Raw genomic sequence first — 14,239 nt, 5'->3', positions numbered from 1 at the left:
ACAGAGGCCATAACAGGGACCCGAAGCAGTGCCGCATGAAACTTAAGGAGCTGAGGCAAGCCTACCAGAAAACCAGAGAGGCGAACGGCCGCTCTGGGTCAGAGCCCCAAACATGCCGCTTCTATGATGAGCTGCATGCCATTTTAGAGGGTTCAGCCACCACTACCCCAGCCGTGTTGTTTGACTCCTTCAATGGAGATGGAGGCAACATGGAAGCAGGTTTTGGGGACGAGGCAGATAGCTCACAGCAAACAAGCAGAGAAACCGGCTTTCCCGACAGACAGGAACTGTTTCTCACCGTGGACCTGGAGCCAGTACCCCCCGAACCCACCCAAGGCTGCCTCCCAGACCCGCCAGGTGGAGAAGGGACCTCTGGTGAGTGTACCTTTTAAAATAGTATACATGGTTTAAAAGCAAGCATGTTTAATGATTCATTTGCCCTGGCATTCGCGGCTCTCAAGGATGTACTCCCAAAGCCTTTGCAAAAGGTTTCTGGCGAAGGCAGCCTTATTGCGTCTTTCATGGTAGGACACTTTACCACTCCAGGACAGTAACACGTACTTGGGAATCATTGTAGAACAAAGCATTGCAGTGTATGTTTGCTGGCGTTCAAACAACATTTGTTCTTTATCTCTCTGTGTTATCCTCAGGAGAGTGATATCATTCATTGTCACCTGGTTGAAATAGGGTGCTTTTCTTCAGGGGACACTCAGAGGAGCCCGTTCATGCTGGGCTGTTTGCCTATGGCTGAACAGAAATGTTCCCCGCTGTTAGCCATGGGGAGGGGGAGGGTTGAGGGGGTAGCCACACGGTGTGGGGAGGCAAAATGCGACCTTGGAACGAAAGCACATGTGCTATGTATGTAATGTTAACAGCAAGGTTTACCGTGAAAGAGTGTACCCATGGTTCTATAAAATGTGTCTTTTTAAATACCACTGTCCCTTTTTTTTCCTCCACCAGCTGCATGTGTTTCAAGGATCACAGGATCTTCTCCTTCCCAGAGGCTAGTGAAGATTAGAAGGTGAAAAAAAACGCACTCGTGATGAAATGTTCTCTGAGCTCATGCTGTCCTCCCACACTGACAGAGCATAGACGAATGCATGGAGGCAGAGAATGTCAGAGTGCAGAAAAGAACAAAATGACTGGGAGGAGAGATGGGCTGACGAGAGTAAGTGGCAGGCTGAAGAGAGTAAGTGGCGGGTGAAGAAAGGGCTGAAGCTGAAAGCCGCAGCGTGATGAGAGGAGGCAGGATTCAATGCTGAGGCTTCTGGAGGATCAAACTAATATGCTCCAGCATATGGTTGAGCTGCAGGAAAGGCAGCTGGAGCACAGACCACCTCTACAGCCCCTTTGTAACCAACTGCCCTCCTCCCCAATTTGCATAGCCTCCTCACCCAGACGCCCAAGAACGCGGTGGGGGGGCCTCCGGCCACCCAGCCACTCCACCCCAGAGGATTGCCCAAGCAACAGAAGGCTGGCATTCAATAAGTTTTAAAGTTTTAAAATTTTAAAGTGCTGTGTGGCCTTGTCCTTCCCTCCTCCACCACCCCTCCCGGTGCTTCTCTCCTCCACCAACCTTCCCGGGCTACCTTGGCAGTTATCTCCCTATTTGTGTGATGAATTAATAAAGAATGCATGAATGTGAAGCAACAATGACTTTATTGCCTCTGCAAGCGGTGATCGAAGGGAGGAGGGGAGGGTGGTTAGCTTACAGGAAGTAGAGTGAACCAAGGGGCGGGGGGTTTCATCAAGGAGAAACAAACAGAACTTTCACACTGTAGCCTGGCCAGTCATGAAACTGGTTTTCAAAGCTTCTCTGATGTGCACCGCGCCCTCCTGTGCTCTTCTAACCGCCCTGGTGTCTGGCTGCGCGTAACCAGCAGCCAGGCGATTTGCCTCAACCTCCCACCCCGCCATAAACATCTCCCCCTTACTCTCACAGATATTGTGGAGCACACAGCAAGCAGTAATACCAGTGGGAATATTGGTTTCGCTGAGGTCTAAGCGAGTCAGTAAACTGTTCCAGCGCGCTTTTAAACGTCCATATGCACATTCTACCACCATTCTGCACTTGCTTAGCCTGTAGTTGAACAGCTCCTGACTACTGTCCAGGCTGCCTGTGTACAGCTTCATGAGCCATGGCATTAAGGGGTAGGCTGGGTCCTCAAGGATAACTATAGGCATTTCAACATCCCCAATGGTTATTTTCTGGTCTGGGAATAAAGTCCCTTCCTGCAGCTTTTGAAACAGACCAGAGTTCCTGAAGATGCGAGCGTCATGTACCTTTCCCGGCCATCCCACGTTGATGTTGGTGAAACGTCCCTTGTGATCCACCAGTGCTTGCAGCACTATTGAAAAGTACCCCTTGCGGTTTATGTACTCGCTGGCTTGGTGCTCCGGTGCCAAGATAGGGATATGGGTTCCGTCTATGGCCCCACCACAGTTAGGGAATCCCATTGCAGCAAAGCCATCCACTAGGACCTGCACATTTCCCAGGGTCACTACCCTTGATATCAGCAGATCTTTGATTGCGTTGGCTACTTGCATCACAGCAGCCCCCACAGTAGATTTGCCCACTCCAAATTGATTCCCAACTGACCGGTAGCTGTCTGGCATTGCAAGCTTCCACAGGGTTATTGCCACTCACTTCTCAGTGAGGGCTGCTCTCATCTTGGTATTCTTGCACCTCAGGGCAGGGGAAAGCAAGTCACAAAGTTCCATGAAAGTGCCCTTACGCATGCGAAAGTTTCGCAACCACTGGGAATCATCCCAGACCTGCAACACTATGTGGTCCACCAGCCTGTGCTTGTTTCCCAGGCCCAGGATCGGCGTTCCACCACATGTACCTGCCCCATTAGCACCATGATGCCCACATTTCCAGGGCCCGTGCTTTGAGAGAAGTCTGTGTCCATGTCCTCATCACTCTCGTCACCCCACTGACGTCGCCTACTTGCCCGGTTTCGCTTTGCCAGGTTCTGGTGCTGCATATACTGCTGGATAATGGGTGTGGTGGTTAATGTGCTTCTAATTGCCAAAGTGATCTGAGCGGGCTCCATGCTTGCTGTGGTATGGTGTCTGCACAGAAAATAGGCGTGGAACGATTGTCTGCCATTGCTCTGACCGAGGGAGGGGCGACTGATGACATGGCTTACAGGGTTGGCTTACAGGGAATTAAAATCAACAAAGGGGGTGGCTTTACATCAAAGAGAAACAAAAACAACTGTCACACAGAATGACCCCCTCAAGGATTGAACTCAAAACCCTGGGTTTAGCAGGCCAATGCTCAACCCACTAAGCTATCCCTCCCTCTGCCTTTTCAGGCAGGACTGAATCTCCATTAAAGATTTCAAGGTGCCCCTGACAGACCTAACCAAAACAATTGTCAAGATCAGCTCCCAGACTACTGCACTGGGCAGCACAGCATGGGAAGGAGGTGACCAGCCCTCTGTGGAGAAAGAAGTGGTTCGGGACTATTTAGAAAAGCTGGACGAGCACAAGTCCATGGGGCCGGATGTGCTGCATCCGAGAGAGCTAAAGGAGTTCGAGGATGTGATTGCAGATCCATTGGCCATTATCTTTGAAAACTCATGGCGATCCGGGGAAGTCCCGGACGACTGGAAAAAGGCTAATGTAGTGCCCATCTTTAAAAAAGGGAAGAAGGAGAATCCTGGGAACTATAGGCCAGTCAGCCTCACCTCCGTCCCTGGAAAAATCATGGAGCAGGTCCTCAAGGAATCAATCCTGAAGCACTTAGAGGAGAGGAAAGTGATCAGGAACAGTCAGCACGGATTCACCAAGGGCAAGTCATGCCTGACTAATCTAATTGCCTTCTATGACGAGATAACTGGCTCTGTGAATGAGGGGAAAGTGGTGGACGTGTTGTTCCTTGACTTTAGCAAAGCTTTTGACACGGTCTCCCACAGTATTCTTGCCAGCAAGTTAAAGAAGTATGGGCTGGATGAATGGACTATAAGGTGGATAGAAAGCTGGCTAGATTGCCGGGCTCAATGGGTAGTGATCAATGGCTCCATGTCTATTTGGTAGCCGGTATCAAGTGGAGTGCCTCAAGAGTCAGTCCTGGGGCCGGTTTTGTTTAATATCTTCATAAATGATCTGGAGGATGGTGTGGATTGCACCCTCAGCAAGTTTGCAGATGACACTAAACGGGGAGGAGAGGTAGATACGCTGGAGGATAGGAATAGGATACAGAGGGCCCTAGACAAATTAGAGGATTGGGCCAAAAGAAATCTGATGAGGTTCAACAAGTACAAGTGCAGAGTCCTGCACTTCGGACGGAAGAATCCCATGCACCGCTACAGACTAGGGACCGAATGGCTCGGCAGCAGTTGTGCAGAAAAGGACCTAGGGGTTACAGTGGATGATAAACAGGATATGAGTCAACAGTGTGCTGTTGTTGCCAAGAAGGCCAATGGCATTTTGGGATGTATAGGTAGGGGCATTGCAAGCAGATCGGGGGACGTGATCGTTCCCCTCTATTCGACATTGATGAGACCTCATCTGGAGTACTGTGTCCAGTTTTGGGCCCCACACTACAAGAAGGATGTGGAAAAATTGGAAAGATTCCAGCAGAGGGCAGCAAAAATGATTAGGGGACTGGAACACATGAGGTATGAGGAGAGGCTGAGGGAACTGGGATTGTTTAGTCTCCGGAAGAGAAGAATGAGGGGAGATTTGATAGCTGTTTTCAACTACCTGAAAGGAGAGGTATGGATCTAGACTGTTCTCAGTGGTAGCTGATGACAGGACAAGGAGTAATGGTCTCAAGTTGCAGTGGGGGAGGTTTAGGTTGGATATTAGGAAAAACTTTTTCACTAGGGGGGTGGTGAAACACTGGAATGCGTTACCCAGGGAGGTGGTGGAATCTCCTTCCTTATATATTTTTAAGGTCAGGCTTGACAAAGCCCTGGCTGGGATGATTTAGTTGGGGATTGGTCCTTCTTTGAGCAAGGGGTTGGACTAGATGACCTCCTGAGGTCCCTTCCAACCCTGATATTCTATGATTCTATGATTTCATGGAAAATGAATACAAAACAAACCTGGTCTATTTCTTGTTTTGATCCACTCCATCTATCTTTTACATCTTTGGCTGGCAGAAGATGGTGCAATAGGACTGCTAGCCATCCTCATCTCCTGCCTGCTCACCATAAGATGGTACAATAGGACTGCTTGCAGGACTAAAGAGAATGACCGGTTGAGTCACTCCTAATTTAGTCCCTGCACCCATATCTGCCCAGGCGCTCCTGACCGGCCTTACCAAGGTGGCCAGGAGCACCTCGGACACGATGATGATGGTTTTCAGCCCTATTGCACTGTCTGCTTCCACAAGGCAATAGGTTGCTGCTGCTGTGTAGCAATGCAGAACTGCATCTGCCATAACCCAGGAGACATACAGTGACAGTGAGCTGAGCGGGCTCCATGCTTGCCGTGGTATGGTGTCTGCACAGGTAACTCAGGAAAAAAGGTGCGAAACGATTGTCTGCCGTTGCTTTCACGGAGGGAGGGCCTGATGATATGTACCCAGAACCAGCCGCAACAATGTTTTTTGCCCCATCAGGCATTGGGATCTCAACCCAGAATTCCAATGGGCAGCGGAGACTGCAGGAACTGTGGGATAGCTACCCACAGTGCAACACTCCGAAAGTCGACGCTAGCCTCGGTACTGTGGAAGCACTCCGCCAAGTTAATGCACTTAATGCATTTAGAGCATTTTCTGTGGGGACACACACACTCGAATATATAAAACCGATTTCTAAAAAACCGACTTCTATAAATTCGACCTAATTTCGTAGTGTAGACATACCCTTAATCACATACTTAACTTTAAAGAAGCGCTTAAGTCCCATTGACCTCAATGGAACTTAAGGACATGCTTAAGGTCAGTGATTTGTGGCACTGCAGCCTAGATCAGGGCTTGGTTATTCCTGGGCTAGAGGACGCAAGGAACCTGCCCAATCTATTGTTCTCCTGCATATGGGCTGGACAGAGTCCTCATGTTTCACAGCCCACTGGGGGCGGGGAAGGTCATGGCAGAGCTAGCCCACTGCACAAGGGTGTGACTGAGGCATCCTTGAGAATTGCGCTACCCGAGCCGCAATGGTTCTCAGATCTTCGGCTGGGATGGTGCAACCCTGGCTGTGGGTGAAGTGCCACAACTGAGCCCTCAATCTTCACTTCAGCAAATCTCCTATTGCCGCCAATGGACTGAGTACGGAAGGCAGGAGTTAGCTCATAACACACAGAATCCTGCTTTGCCCAGTGGATAATTTGAAATCAGTTATTTACACTTCCTCCCGTTACCATCCATATTTCCACCTGTTGTTTCTTGCATCTATATTCCTTCAGAGCTTCTCTCCGTCTCTCCCACCTGCACCTCTCGTTCTGTTTTTTATCCTTCCGTATTTTATTTATCTTTCTACCTTTTAGTCTTGCACTCTTGCTCTTGTCCTGGTTTCTACAGTTCTTTCATTTTCTGGGCTGCTAACTGTTTGCTTCTCTCTCCCCCTTTCACTTCCTCCTTTTCTCCTCTGTTCTCCCATTTTGAGTACAGATGCCTCAGCTTTGATTTTAATTTTACTGGTGGATTTAATTTCCCTAGGCTTGTGCATTGCCGATTAATTCTTTTTAGCCTGTGTTTAGACAATGATTCACAGTTAAGATGGCCTGGCTAATTGTAACGTAACTAATAGGCCAGAGGGCTTTTCGGAGGTAGAAGCATTTCAGGAGTGGGATTTTTTTGGCTGTCCTGTAGCAATAAGCATCAAGGCATAATAAAGAAATGTAAAAGTCTTATAGCTTTTACCTTATCGTTCTCGAAATAGACAAGGAGAGCTTAATGGAGCCTGTAAGTAAACTTGAAATTTCAATGTTTGCCAATTGTTATAGCCTATTCTGCATCTGCAAATGACAAGTGAAACCAAGCAAGTGGTAAACTTGGGCTCCCACTGTGTCAGATTTCCAGACAAAAGCTCAGTGTTGAGTATCAAAGACATAGTTTAGTGTGTGTGTGTATACCCAGAGGAAAAGACAGACCAAAGACTGGACTGGATTCTCACGAAGGCTCCGGAGCAGGAGTCGAGAGACGGGGGTTCTAGTCCTAGCTCTGCCATGAACTTCCCTTGTGACCAAGGAAATCTCCTTGTGCCTCAGTTTCCTCTATATCAAATGGATATCAATCCTTCCTTACCTCCAAGGGTTAATTAATTCATGTATGCAATGGGCTCAGATACTATGGAGGTGAGAGCCAACAAAAAGCCTGTATTAAAAAAAACGCCAAGCAAACCTGATTTCAGTCTTCTCTGATGTCTGTTTGAAATCTGAACCAGCATTTGAACTGTGCAGATGGACTTCATCTTTTTAGTGGGACCCACTAAATCAGAGCATCTCCTCTCCCCTGCCCGCCAACACAGTCTGGCTGTTTGAAATCTTTGTCTAGATCCTTATGTTGAGTGCATCACAGTGGGTCCTGTATGGAAAGGGCTCTGGCACCTCACACCCCGATCATGCTCCCAATGAGGCCAATCTGATTTGAAGAAGCTTCGCACCTCACAGGATGAGGCCTACTATAAACAGGGCTCTGGCTTCTTAAGGCCCAATCCTACTTCCCCTGAAATCCACGGGTGTTTTGGTCATTGGGAGAAGCATCAAAGCTCCTCATTGGCCATCATTGGTAGCAAGGAGGTCACAGCAATAAGTGGGTAAAAAGCGGAACATCCGAATGGTTTGGCCAAACCAGCTTTTGAATATTTTCCTTTTACAGGAATGAGTCTCTGGTCAGAGAGAAGGAAGTCTGCAGCCAAAGACTGGCCTGGAAGTTCCAGCATACTCTGAGACTTCTTTCGCTCTGACCAGGCTGAGCCTGTGGAAGTGGTGCTGGGCCAGCCATAGCTGTAATGATACAAGCCCTTTGCTTCTGCAGGCTTCATTATCAGGAATAGGCTTTTATGCTGTTTGATGCTCAGCCTTTGAGTTAGATGCTAGAGCCAGCCTTTCTAGTATAACCAGTAGGGAAGCTGGAACAATCTCAAGGGAAATCTCTGCTTGCTGTGGACTGCAGCCACTCATTAAATAATGGGAAAGTAATTAAAAAGTCTAGCTATACAATATGGATTCAATTAAAAAATGGGACAGTTGGTTGGGAAATTGGATCTATTTTTTAATCCTCTATCTGTTAAACTCCAGATAAATATTGTGTCTGTTTAAACAAAGTCACCCTTTTTGTTTTTGTTTTTTGAAGAGGAAAAATTTCCATTAGCGATGCTGCAAACTAGTGTATACAGCACAGTATAAGGAGCCCACAATAACAGATCAGTTTTCATAGCCAACCATTTCCAAACAGACTATTTCAATCATGTGCCCTGCTATCCTATATAACTGTGTGCTCTTATGACAGGTTTCAGAGTAACAGCCGTGTTAGTCTGTATTCGCAAAAAGAAAAGGAGTACTTGTGGCACCTTAGAGACTAACCAATTTATTTGAGCATGAGCTTTCGTGAGCTACAGCTCACTTCATCGGATGCACATGCACTCCTTTTCTTTTTGTGTGCTCTTAGCACTGCAGTCCTATGTAACTGTGATATCATTACTGTTAACATCATCTCTTCCTGTTCTTGTGTCATGGTAGCTTATTGCATTTTTTCTTAAGCTCTTTGGACCAGGGACCATGTGTTTGTACACCACCAAGTTCAATAGTATTTGTGGTTGCTATCGCTCTGCAAGTAATTCAAATAATGTTTGGTGCAAATCAACGTCAGTCCATTGATTGCTCGAGAGTGAGATTTGTGATGTGCATTCGCTACGCTTTAACTATGAGGTGTGCTTGGTTACCTTACTCACACAGCATTGGATCTACTTCCAGAGGAATTGCAATAAAAATCATCATCAAGACCCTATGTCCTTTGATTTTCTTGGAGTGAAGTTGGGGGCAGCTTGTGGAATTAGAAGGAGCTAAGATGAGAGGATTTGGATCTTAAACCTTGTTGTTTCTGGGTCATTTGAGGCCGGTTTTGCTTGAGGCCTCGGCTGCAAGAATGAATACTTGTAATAGCAAAGGATGGGCTGAGAGTTAAAAGGACTTTTCTTTTATCACATTCAAGTGATGCATGGGGTTTGGGATGGCTCTCTGCACGGGGGAGGGTGGAAACATCACCCAAGATGATCATGAAAGGGTGTGACCATAGTTGGATGGAAATTTGGTTTGTAGTTAGCCACAAAAAAATCATTCTCGCTATTCGCCCAGCTCAACTGTCCAGCCAGATCTGGGCTCAAATCCTGCAACCCACTCTGAAGGAGCACACCCGGCCCCCCATCAGCTTGAGCAGGAATGCATTGTGGGAGGACCCCCCATACCTACACAGAGCCTCCTGAAGACAACAGGCTTGTGCAGAAATCAAGGATGCATCTGTGTGGATCCAAAGCTGCTCCGGGTGTTATTTCAAACCCCTCTGCAAACCTCTCCAGGGCTTGTCTTCACTGCAGTGTGAGCTCAAACTACACCTCGAGTGTGACCCCTAACCTGATCCCCACTCCGCACACACAATTCTCTAGCACAAGTTAAGTGGCGATTTAAACTTGAGCTAGCTGGCCCACTGGGTAGGTGTGTGGGGACTGAAGCTCAAGTGCAACTGACACCTAGGGGATGTCTAGACATCAGTCACTGTGTGTGATTGCAGCTGGAGCAGACACACCTCAGCTACCCTGAGTACTTGAGGAGAGAACCTGCAGCAGCGTACCTGCCCAGAACCCTGGGTAATGACTTGTGAGACTAGCCGCTAGCCCAGGGGTGGGCAAACTTTTTGGTCCAAGGGCCACATCGGGGTTCCAAAACTCTATGGAGGGCTGGGTAGGGAAGGCTGTGCCTCCCCAAACAGCCTGGCCCCCATCCCCTATCCGCCCTGTCCCACTTTTCACCCCCTGACTGCCCACCTCAGAACCCCTGACCCATCCAACCCCCCCTGCTCCTTGTCCCCTGACCGCCCCCTCCCGGAACCCCGTGCCCCTAACTGCCCCCCGAGACCCCACCCCCTATCCAAGCCCCCCCCATTCCCTGTCCCCTGACTGCCCCGACTCCTATCCACACCCCCACCCCCTGACAGGCCCCCCGGGGACTCCCACACCTATCCAACCGCTCCCTGTCTCCTGACTGCCCCCCGGGACTCCCTGCCCCTTATCCAATGCCCCATCCCCTTACCATGCCGCTCAGAGCAGCATGTCTGGCAGCTGCGCCACCTGGCCAAAGCCAGACACGCTGCCGGGCTGCCCTGCTGGAGCACGCAGCCCCACCGCCCAGAGGCGGCCCGCGTGGCTGCGGGGGAGGGGCTGGGGGCTAGCCTCCTGGGCCAGGAGCTCAGGGGCCGGGCAGGACGGTCTCGCGGGCCAGATGTTTTGCCCACCTCTGCGCTAGCCTATGCGGAAGTGCCTGCTGCTGTGGCTTCACTGCTCTGGGGCCCAAGCTAGCTAGACTAAAGCTAGCTCTGGAATGTCAGCTCAAGCTGCAGTCACACCTCTCATTACAGTGCAGACATCCCCTCAATCTTGTAATGCAAGGGGATGCAGCAGCTCAAGTTACAACTCCTGGGCTGCTCATCCAGTCACTCTACCTAGCCTGAGTGTTGTTTCGCAGCATGGCCCACAGCTGGAGTGGAGCTAGCTGTTGCAGTAATGACAAGCAAAGGGGGACAATTTGACTGTTCCTGGTTCCGAGGAGAGTCTGGGATAGTTGCGAATGCCCTAGGGCCCCCTTATTCCCACACCCAGGGCAGCAGAACTGCACACGGCCTCGCAATTCTGACATGAAGAAATTTTGTTACGTTCAATTTGTTTAATTGCAACAAAAAAAAAAAAAACATTAATGGTCTGCGAGAGCGATTTTTTTCCCCTCCCTCTTTCCTTTTCCAAAGCTGTGAAGTTTTATCTCAAGTGCTGAAGCTGTTCCTGGGTAATATATTTGTTATTTACTTTATGGATCGGAAAATGTTTTAAGTGATAAGTGCTAGGAGAATTCATAAGTCAGGTAGTTTCTTTGCTCCTTTATCCTGGGTTAATTTACACTTCTCTCCTTGCTCACAGATTGCAGCATAGCTCATGGAACAAGACACGGGCCATTTTTCGTATTAGCCATTTGCCATAGTTCTCAGGTTCCAAAGTATAGTCATGATGGTTGGAACTGGCTCTTTAATTTCTATAGGATGTTAAGTACAAGCAGGTGGCCAGCCCATTGTCTAAACCTAGCAGATCCATGTCTGCTGAGAAACATTTCCCAACAAAGCCCAGGTTTTAAGTGTCTTTTGTCATCTGGCCATGAAGCAAAACAGCTTTTATAATCAAAATAAAAATTAATTGCTCCAGCCACCCCTCCTCTCAGTGGGGATCAGGGGACACAAGCTGCGGTCTACCAGATGGCAACTCTCAGCTCTTTGCTGCTAGAGTTCATGAGAGGGCATGGCTCTCTGTGTGGGATTTGGAGCCCCGTTTGGCAAACCTCCTCCAGGGAGTGATGGCCACATGATCTAGCTTTCTGGATCACTTCTATTGGAAGACCCTGATCTTGCCCCCTGCTGAAGTCAATGGTAGAGCAGGCAGACCATGGCAAAAAAGGCTTTAAATTCTCCTCCATTTTCTTAATCCGTTCCCCAGCAACATCAATTGGTAATGGGGATTGAAAGGGTATAATCATGACCATGGTCTCCTACTCTCTGTCCCTCCAGCAGCCCAGGAGAGACTACAAAAGTAGGTCAGAGCTAGCATCAGCGACAGTGTGAGAGCCAATCACTCCACAGCCTGATATGGCAATACCCAGTCTCAGGTCGGATGTGTCACCAACTCATCACTAACATGAAATAGCCTCTGAAGTGGAACACAGCAGCTGTTAAACAATGCACAGAAACAACTCAAGAGTTTAGGACAGGAAGTGAAGAGAGATACCCGCTTTGTATGAAAGAGACAGAGGAATTTTGGATAGGTAGAATGAGCTACTCTAGGTGGATTTTGGCTCTGACACTAGGGATGAAAAGTGAAAGGGACAAGAGTTCAGAAGGTTTCCATCCTATGTGAAATACAGCACCATTGCATCATTAGCATAGAGGGACCACTGCCATTTATTGAATCACCAGCACACGCCACTCCCTGTGGGTTTTCTTTTGGGACTGTCCTCCCCAAACGAAACAGTTTAACTTATGAGATGTGGCAGTCCCACAACCTGAGGTGCTGTAGTTCCTTTCTGAGTCAGTCTAAAATTATCCATCAGACCTCTCCCTTTCTTCAGAGAGCCCCCCAGCCCTATAGCAAGTCTAATGGCCGATTAACGTTAACACTGCTCAGTGACCAGCACTCAAACCTTTGGGGAAGATACATATAGTAACTATTACGATGGAGAGTGAATTACTGTGCCAGATCTGGCATGACAGAGAGTGGACCCTACATCTAGCAATGCACATGATCCAGTGGGTAGAGACCTGAGCTTGAGTCCCTGCTCTGCCACAATTTTCTTGCATGAACTAAGGCAAGTCACTTAGCCTCACATCCCCAACTGCTAAATGAGGATAAGAGCACTTCACTTCCAAACAGGACTACAGTTACCACCTGCCTGGTATTTGACCGGTGTAGCTGGATTTTTTTATGGATTTGCCAGTTGCCAGAAAAATAATGTAATCTGCCATTTTTTTCCCAAGGGGTCTAAAGATTTGCATGATTATCACAATACACTGGGATACTTAATGTCAAAAGTTTCTCTGTCCAGCTAAAAATGCTACAGTGTTCCCACCTCTGCAGTTTAAGTGGTAACAGATCAAAACTGCTGAAAATGTGGAGAAAGAAGGGGTTCGGGACTGTTTAGAAAAGCTGGATGAGCACAAGTCCATGTGGCCAGATGCGCTGCATCTGAGAGTGCCAAAGGAGTTGGCGGATGTGATTGCAGATCCATTGGCCATTATCTTTGAAAACTCATGGCGATCGGGGGAGGTCCTGGACGACTGGAAAAAGGCCAATGTAGTGCCCATCTTTAAAAAAGGGAAGAAGGAGGACCCTGGGAACTACAGACCAGTCAGACTCACCTCAGTCCCTGGAAAAATCATGGAGCAGGTCCTCAAGGAATCAATTCTGAAGCACTTAGAGGAGAGGAAAGTGACCAGGAACAGTCAGCACGGATTCACCAAGGGCAAGTCATGCCTGACTAATCTAATTGCCTTCTATGACGAGATAACTGGCTCTATGAATGAGGGGAAAGTGGTGGATGTGTTGTTCCTTGACTTTAGCAAAGCTTTTGACACGGTCCCCCACAGTATTCTTGCCAGCAAGTTAAAGAAGTATGGGCTGGATGAATGGACTATAAGGTGGATAGAAAGTTGGCTAGATTGTCAGGCTCAACGGGTAGTGATCAATGGCTCCATGTCTAGTTGGTAGCCGGTATCAAGTGAAGTGCCCAAAGGGTCAGCCCTCGGGCCGGTTTTTGGTCAGTATCTTCATAAATGATCTGGAGGATGGTGTGCATTGCACCCTCAGCAAGTTTGCAGATAACACTAAACGGGGAGGAGAGGTAGATATGCTGGAGGATAGGAATAGGATACAGAGGGCCCTAGACAAATTAGATGATTGGGCCAAAAGAAATCTGATGAGGTTCAACAAGGACAAGTGCAGAGTCCTACACTTCGGACGGAAGAATCCCATGCACCGCTACAGACTAGGGACCGAATGGCTCGGCAGCAGTTCTGCAGAAAAGGACCTAGGGGTTACAGTGGACGAGAAGCTGGATATGAGTCAACAGTGTGCCGTTGTTGCCAAGAAGGCCAATGGCATTTTGGGATGTATAAGGAGGGGCATTGCCAGCAGATCGAGGGACATGACCGTTCCCCTCTATTCGACATTGGTGAGGGCTCATCTGGAGTACTGTGTCCAGTTTTGGGCCCCACACTACAAGAAGGATGTGGAAAAATTGGAAAACGTCCAGTGGAGGGCAACAAAAATGATTAGGGGGCTGGGGCACATGACTTATGAGGAGAGGCTGAGGGAACTGGGATTGTTTAGTCTGCGGAAGAGAAGAATGAGGGGGGATTTGATAGCTGCTTTCAACTACCTGAAAGGGGTTTCCAAAGAGGATGGATCTAGACTGTTCTCAGTGGTAGCAGGTGACAGAACAAGGAGTAATGGTCTCAAGTTGCAGTGGAGGATGTTTAGGTTAGAGATTGGGAAAAACTTTTTCATTAGGAGGGTGGTGAAACACTGGAATG

This window comes from Chelonia mydas, chromosome 7, assembly GCF_015237465.2.
Source record: "Chelonia mydas isolate rCheMyd1 chromosome 7, rCheMyd1.pri.v2, whole genome shotgun sequence".
Classification (NCBI taxonomy): domain Eukaryota; kingdom Metazoa; phylum Chordata; order Testudines; family Cheloniidae; genus Chelonia; species Chelonia mydas.
Note: the sequence above shows the minus strand (reverse complement) of the source record.